This window comes from Lissotriton helveticus, chromosome 11, assembly GCF_964261635.1.
Source record: "Lissotriton helveticus chromosome 11, aLisHel1.1, whole genome shotgun sequence".
Taxonomy (NCBI): domain Eukaryota; kingdom Metazoa; phylum Chordata; class Amphibia; order Caudata; family Salamandridae; genus Lissotriton; species Lissotriton helveticus.
Window position 1 is genome coordinate 1,152,400,134 of NC_136072.1, and position 8,794 is coordinate 1,152,408,927.

Sequence of the window (8,794 nt, forward strand, 5' to 3'; positions counted from 1 at the left end):
CGAAGATCAGAGGCCAAAAGGGAAGAAAGTGTTTTCGAAGGTTTACCCAGCAGCAAGCTTGTGCCCAGTAAGTTGGTGGAAAAGATTCCAGAACGAAAGGTTTTTCCACTGAGGGAGGATATTTGCGTATAAGGACCGGTCAAGGGTGTCAGCCTTTCAGTTGCTGGCAGTTTTACAGAAGGGATTCAGGGCTCTTGGCATGCAAGGTGAGGTATGGTAGTCAGTCTTTTAGAATACTGACGTCAGCAGAGGCAGGGCAGAGCAGACAAGGTTAAAAGCTAGTGGAGGTGGTCATGGTGGGGTTATAAGTCCTTCATACGCAAAGGACTCTTAGGGACAGATTTACGTCACTTTCCCTGTGCCACTTTGAGAAACCCTTGTGCCAATATGGATGCGCCGTATTTCGGCGCACCATGGTGCAAGGATTGACAGATGCATCAGAAATTTGTTGACGCAAAAGTCACACATTACTGGAGACGTGTCGCAAGCACGCAGCAACTCCAGCAATGCAGGGGGAGGCCTATCTTCATTGTGCTGCGTCACTCCTTACGCCTGCTTCAAGCAGGCGTAAGAATTCGAAGCAGTGGCGTCGTAGAATCTTGTAGATTTCACTGTGTCACTTCTACAAGGCTTTTTTGCTCTGGAACGCCCACCCTGCATACATTATAACTGAAGCAGGTATAATGTGACACAGGGCTTTACAAATTGAGGCATCTCCCTAGATGCGTCACGTTGTAAATGGGCCACATTTTTGCGCTGCTGCTGCATCACAAAAAGTGACGCAACTGCGGCGCAAAAACAATGCAAGGGGCTTGTAAATCTGCTCCTAAGAGTTTTGAGATGTGGGTAACAGGGTTGTTGTGTTAGCTGTCAGTGTGGATCTGTGGCCACAGTGTGAATTTGTGGCCACAGCAGCATGGGACACAACTGGGTTTTGAAGAGTCGAACGTTAAGGTTCAGCGGTGGGTAAAGGGGGTGTGAGGTTGCAGGAGTTGCTTTACATGTTGAATAACCAGACAGGGCAGGAAGGGTGCAGTGATGCATTAGGTGAGCATGATTGGGTCAGGATGAAGGATTTGGTCGGGCACGCACTGCACACCAGAACCTGGGCTTCTATGGAAATTCACAAGGGCATATTATCAAGCTCCTTATCGCCGCTTTATCTGCAGTTTCCTGCAACAAAAGCGGCGATAATGTTATTGCCGTTCTTGATAATATGGCCCCTAGTGTGGACAGAGTTTGTTCCAAGGAGAGTACGGCGGGGAGCAGAAAATGAACAGGTAAATGAGGAGGATTCACAAAGAAGGGATGGGCAGAGTGCGGCATCTCGAGATAAAGGTGAGAGAAGGTGCTCTTTTGGGACGATGGTGGACATTTGTCAGTGATGAGCATGGACAGCTATCTGATGCGATTGAGGGAGGAGACGACTGTGGCATTCGGGATTCGGATGTGAAAACATTGATTTTCACTATGTGGGGGGGAGCAGAAATAATCCTATAAACAGGGTTTTTCTGAGTGCCTGTGCTGATGGAAGTTCCAGTTTGGAAACAGTTTTATTACAAAATATCTACAGAAGCGCTTGGCTTTCTATGTGCCTCGCAGGACGTTACGCTCCGCGACTTTATCCAAAGCCCTGATTCCTCCCATTCGCCGGGCTAGAATCGGAGGACGTTATTTTCGCCTTCTAGCGTCTCAAGGCTGGAATGATATGCCTGTCTTGCTCAGGAAAGCCGAGCACCTGATGTCTTTTAGGAAAGGATTAAAAACCTGGCTTTTCTCACAGTAACTTTTTTCTACTTTTTTCTGTCTCCGATGTGTTATGTTTCTTTTAGAGTGAGGGCTCTTTGTCAAAGCGCCGGGACACCCCTAGGGGTAGCCGTGCGCTATAAAAGAGCATTTTTAACATAACATAACATACCAAGTTGGGGAGGTAAGACAGCTTAAAATGAGGGGAGTAAGGTTGGTGATTGTGGGAAGGTTGACGATTACGATTAGGTCATGCTACGAATCTAATCACAGTTGTGTTTGGGTGGTTGTTGGGATTTTTTTAAAGGCTTAGTGTTATTACACTGTTTAGTGAGGCATGTTGAGTCTGTAAGGCTAAGATCCGAGGGTAATGTTTTTGTTAAGGCGCCCTGCTTCAATAAGGAAGCAGCCTTTTCCACACACATAGGTGTCGAGTGGTTTCGCCCAATGAACAGCAGAGGACTTTGCATGCACCACTGACCACACCTGACAGGTTGGCATTGTGAACTGTAACCTGGTACACAGAAGGGGCACCTCCGATAGGCTCAGATACGTAGCATCATATTATTCTATGCCTTATTAGCTCATATATTTCAAAAATCATGCTGTAATATGAACAGTTCAGACTCATTTATTTTTTTTCTAATACTCATTTTGCAGAAGATCCTTTCAACCCCCTCTGGAGGTGGATGGACTATCTTTCTGTGAAAAGAGGGGTCAGCTTGTACTATTTTTGCCAGTTCTAGTTTTGCATTTCGGTCTGAGGCGAAGCTCCGATTTGTCTGTTGTCGTGTCGTCAATGCTGTAGTAGGTTGCACCCTACTCCCCACCCCTGTGTTTGCTGCAGCTACAGAATCCTGAAAAATGTTTTGCATGTTATCAGACACGTTAGACCACAAGAGATAAGTGCATTAGCAGCTACATGTCTCCTGGTCACCAATCTAATATTTAGCAACTGATATGTCCGCTGCCTTATCCATCGCTTTCATAAAGAACAATATCTGTGGTCACCGTTGACTGATTAGATTATTCTCTGGATGGATAAGGACCACATTCACGTTTATCAGCTGGTGGTACAGCTCAGTGGGTGGAGAGATTACTTCTGAGATGTGTGTACTCAGCAGACCACAGGTTTACATCTAAGCAGGGATCCACCAGGCATCTTGTACCAGAGAGAATGAGGAACAAAGCATAATTACCATGAATATTTGCATAGGACACCTCACGGGACTGGAGCTGTCTCGGGACTGGAAATCAAAATCAGCCCTGGCACGAATGTACAAACACTGCAGGATGTCGCAAATAGAATGGGTGATATGGAATTTCCAGGTGGCATCATGCACCTTATCCAGGTCTAAAAACTACACCCTGCCCTGCAACACAAAAAGACTAGATCCCCAAACCCTTGGTAATTTAGCAGGAGTAGAAATAAGCATGGATGCAACAGTTCTGGGTGGACGGGGCGTGGACGCCGTCCTTCTTTCATTAGGCCTGGGTGAACTTAGGCTGGCCCAAGTTCAGGTATCTCAGGAATTTCGCATTACGCTTGTTATGCAAAATTACCAAATTTATCCCATTACACCACTTCACAAAATGACGTGCCATTTGCTGTAAAAATGTACTGTGAAAGTTCCATTTGCTGTACATATTTACAGTAAACTCACAGCTGTTGTTCACAGTACTTTAGCTTTTAGCACTATTTATTTAGGCACAAAATGCCTCCGTGTGTCACCAATTAAGGCAAGGATGCATTTCATGACAGAATATAGTGCAAAATGACAGATTTATATTTCCCAGAAATTTCAAGAAATTACACGAAAGCAAATTCCACAAATTTTGCCCACCCCTAGGTTTGGTTAGCTGTCAGGCATGCTGAGGGCGCTGTCCTGACTCAACCGAAAGGTCCCCTTCAGTGGCCCACGTCTGTCCTTTCCATGGAAGAACCAACAACAGTGTCAAATAGGGCAGTGTCCCTCCGCGCCAAACTTACTTCAGCCTCTAAAGAGTCCTCGGAGTCCAAATCTGGAGTGTACAATTGTTGCCAGAAGACTGTGCAGCGCCCCAAACCCAACCCCAGGTGATGCACAGGTCTGAGAACCAGCCAGAGAGCCTACAGGTCACATGTGCACCTAGACAACTAGTTATTTCCACAACCTTTAACCTAGTCCTAGAAGTCCTGGTGTAAGGTGCCAGTGTGAGGAGCTGAGGGGCCTGACCATAAGCCACCCTCCTTCAGACCGCAGAGGCTGGAGAAAGCCTGATGGTTTTGCTACCTTCAGGCAAGCTCAATGCCTTGTTTTGCCCACTAAGCTAATCAATTTTCTGCCAGCTGCTGAGGTAGATTCTAGACCTGGACGGTAAATTCCGTTCCGCTCGTGGAATTTGGATAATTTGGGTAATTTCGCATTCCACGGATAACGCAGAATTACCAAAAATTTCGCGATCCACGGCTTCGCCGGATTTTTTGCTTGTTTGCGCTTTCAAAATGGCTGTTCGTGAGGTATTTCCCCCCGAGCAGGCAAACAGCGTTCGTGAACAGGAAAAAAGCATCGCAAACGGGCGGAACAAGCAATTCCGCATGTTTGCGGAACTCTGCGTGCTTGCTGTGATATTTCTTCTGTTTCGCGGAGCTTTGCGTAGCACGACTACGCAAATTCCGCCCACCCCTAGTAGATTCTAGTAGATTCCCCGCTGCAATCATGCTAAAGATGAATGTCCATCTAGGGCAGTGATCTTCAATCTGTGGGGCGCGACCCCCAGGGGGGCCGTGGGTTCATGAGAATGGGGTCGCACATTTCCAGGCCTCACTTCTGCTCTGGAAAAATACGACCGTCCGGGACACTTCCTTCCAACCGGTAAAATGCTTCTGCTGAAGGTAATTGCTGAAGTTAATTGAATCTCCTGTGCTGTGAAACAAAGAGGCCGGGCAGGCAGGTAAAACAATCCATCATGCCAGGGTGCCTGCTTGGCTTCATGCAATGCAAATGCAGCTATGAGTTAATCTGTAAATATAAAGGTTGCTTGGGAGCGGTAATCACTCCAAGCATTGTGAGTGCAAAGATGTTTTTTCAGGTGTAGTATGAAGAGTTAATAACTGGGCTGTGATGTGCGTGTTTTTAAATTGTAACTGTATTTACACAGCGGAGCGCTTAGTATCCCTGAGAAGTGGTTGAAAGGACAGTTATGCAAAATCAAATTGCAATACTTATGTTTTTGTATTACTAAAATCTACCTTTTGGAAGATCCATTTTATCCTAAAACTACCTCCTGCACAGTTTGAAGCAGTCTATCTTATAATGTGTGTTATGCAAGTATAAAATAATGACTTACACATTCACAGTGTTTTCTTTCACAGGCTATGACCTCTTAGCCCTAACAATTACACAAGTCACTATTCTCCACTGCACCAATCAAATGTAATTCTGTGGCTCTCTGGTTACAGACACACACCTCTGCAGTGCATTAACTAATAGAGGTTTCATAATGTACTACAGTGTATTTCCCACTGAGTGACATCTTTTTCAAATTTGTAAGCTACCTATTATTTTATATGTAGCTACATAATTGTGAAAGTTCTAAAAAATGAACAAAATATTTTAGGGCTATTTATGAGACAGTTGCTCCGTCAGAGCATCACTTCTTTTGAAGCTCCGGCAGCGCAAGAGTCTCAGTTATATCTATGAGGCGACGCAAAGTCACCCAGAGTGGCTTTGCATGGCTTAATAGATATGGTGTAAGGCAAAGCAGTGCAAGCTGCTATGTTGCCTTACTCTGTGTCAAGTAGGCCTTCCATGGGCATTGCAACAGGTGTTTCCAAGCAACGTCTAGGGCTTTGGGCGGTGCCCCAGATTTACAAAACCATGTAAACCTGGGGCAGTGCCAACCTTTACGCCTCCCTACAGCAGGCATAACAGGGAGCAATCTCCGCCACATCTCCGCCCACCTGAGAGACCTGCACTGGCTCCCCGTCAACAAGAGGATCACGTTCAGACTTCTCACCCACGCACACAAGGCTCTCCACGACTTGGGCCCGAAGTACCTCAACAGCCGCCTCACATTCTACACACCCACCCGCCAGCTCCGATTCGCCAGCCTCGCCCTCGCCTCTGTCCCAAGAATTCGGAAATCCACAGTCGGAGGAAGATCCTTCACCTACCTGGCGGCCAAGACATGGAACTCCCTCCCCACTCACCTACGGCTGACCCAGGATCACCTCTCCTTCAGGAAACAACTCAAGACCTGGCTGTTCGAGCAGTAGCGATCCCCCCTCCCCCCCCCCCCCCCCCCCGCAGCGCCTTGAGACCCTAGCGGGTGAGTAGCGCGCTTTACAAATGTTATGATTGATTGATTGACCAATGTTTTCATTTCTCATTTGTTCCACTTTCCATGTGTGCTGCATCCTGCCGAACATATAGAAAGAGGGAAAACCCTCTCTGAATTGTTTTTTGTGAAGGAAGGTGCCCCTTCCTGCACAAAAACAATCCTGCTTATGTAGGCGCTAGGCAGCAATTTGTGCGCCAACGCAAGGTACATTCCTGCCCTTTCACATTGGCGTAGGGCAGCTCAGCAAGAACACTTGTGGTGCTGCCCTGCGCCAATTCCTCATAAATGAGGCCCTTTGTTTTTAGCGACACCTTTGACCACACCCCCACGCTCACTGACCTTTGGTTTGCTAAACACTGTTTAATTTTATTTCCCCACTGTAAAAATGATTTGATGAGGGGATTGGGGGTGTTTATGGTTGTCGATAGTTGTCAATGATGAGGAGTACCAAGTTCTTTACATTTTATACAGGAGGGGGTACTTATGCCTAAAAGATTTTGACAGGGGGGACCCGGCATCAAAAAGTTTGAAGACCTCTGATCTAGGGTAATACTTTGAAAGCAATCACTCTTTAATAAACACCTTCAAATTGCAGAATCATGAAAATGACAAGGCATTGTCAATATAAGTTTATCGGGGGTGTTTGTGCATGTGCTTCATGGCCTGGTCCAGACACCGTTTCATGGCTCTGTTTGGTGGACCTCCTCCCCAGGACAAGGCACACACAGACACCCTTCATGCATTATGTTATGTGTTGTGTGTTTCAAGTAGTGTAGTGTTTCACTTTCATCTTTTAAGGGTAATCATGCATGAAATAGATCAAAGCTCCTGTTGTAGTTACATGTTAGGTACATGTTCTCTTTAACCCCTTCTGTGCTCATGACGAGCTCAGCTCGTCATGAGCCACGGCGCTCCGGTGCTCATGACCGCGCCCGTTTTGTGGAACACTCGCACGCTGGGCTGATTCCCCTGCTGTGCTGAGCGTTCCATTAAAACGGGCACGGTCATAACTAGCTCAGCTCGTCATGAGCACCGGAGCGCCGTGGCTCAGGAAGGGGTTAAGTAGGTGCAGCGGCTCATGACAGGAATGTTCCGGGTCACCATGGTGGTGATGTTCTAACGGGAGTCAGTCGGAGACTGGGGGCTGACTGGCAGGCTGCTACTGTTGGTGGTGTATACTTTGGGGCCGATTCCGATCTCGGTCGGAAAGGCACCGAATCGGGTTTGGCATTAGCGGATCGGAATCGAAGGCTGAATTTCCGTCCGGTTCATACATGGGTCTGGACGTCGAAGTACGATGCGAACAAGTGCAAAATCTCCAACCGAATCGTTTCCGGGTCCGAACCGCTCCGTACGTCTCGGCCGTAAGCTAACCGTGGCGTGCAATGGAGGCAAATGCTGACCGAGCCAGTACGATGCTCGATTCGGACAGCCGGATCGAGTCGGAGCTTCCGGCTCGCAATAGCTCCCGGAGTTGGGCTTTGGGGGTCCGTACCCCTAGCCTTACGACTCGGACACAGGGATCGACCCATGGGTCTCCCCAATATAGGCATGTACGGTGCGGATGGCACCAACACGTACCCATAGTAGGGGGCGCACTTGTCCGCCACGTACCCATTCAGTCAATGGGAGCCCATGTAAGTGTCGTACCACCAGCTCCCATTGACTTCAATAGGATTACGACTGAACTGAGTTCGACTGAATATGGCCGCATCGTACTCGCATGGTCGGACTGCAGGAGTCCGGTTCGGTCGGAAATCACCCCGGATCCGGATCCGGATCGGTCGGAGTGCTTTCCAACCGAGATCGGAATCGCCCCTTTGTTGTATCTTGACTCTAATGTTATTCTTGCCCTGCCAATGGAATCTTGCTGTAATGACATAACATGGAATGCTGGGAGTCAAATAGTCACAGTTGGCTGAGCTGAGCAGCATGCTGGCTGCTCTGATCACTACACACTTCATATGAATAAAGACTACTTCAAAGGTTACCATGTTCAGCGTCTTAACTCTGGTGACAAGCGAGGCTTGGCTGGGAACAAGCTTCGCCACCAATTCCCCTGAGAACCCATGTATGGCAGATATCACTGTGGACACGATGGATTCATTGGAAAACACAAGCTGAACTATTGAACCTCCAGCGGAACTGCTTCACGGCTACCTGCAAATTTTATGTATCAACACAGCAGCAACAGGATCCTTTGAAGGGATCTTGTGCACTGAGGATTAATTATGGTACAGCGCTATTTTTGGCACACACCAGAGCAAGGTAGAGTTGGTTCTTCTGCATGCAGCTTTTTTTAATACAACTTTTGCAGTCATGTCTGTCAGTCATATGTCTCAGCCCCCATTCTTTTTATCTGAGAAGAGAGAACCAATGCTCCCATGGAAGCGATAGAGGAAGCTTTTCATTCGTACTTAATAGCCACCGGAGGTGAGACATTTTCGGCACACAGGAAACAAGCCATTCTTCTGCATAGCCTTCTGGTTGAGGGCCGTAATATTTATGAGAGCATTGATTAGTTACCAATGGGTGATGGTGATGGGGGGCCCTCAGACGTTTTCCAGATATCCATGAAAATGCTGGAACAGAACTTTGGTCCATGTATAAATGTTGTGCTGGAGATACACACATTTTTCATAAGAGCACAGGACCCGAATGAAAAAGTGGGCAACTATATTGCATCATTTAAAACATTTGTGCACACTTGTGAATTTGAGGCTTT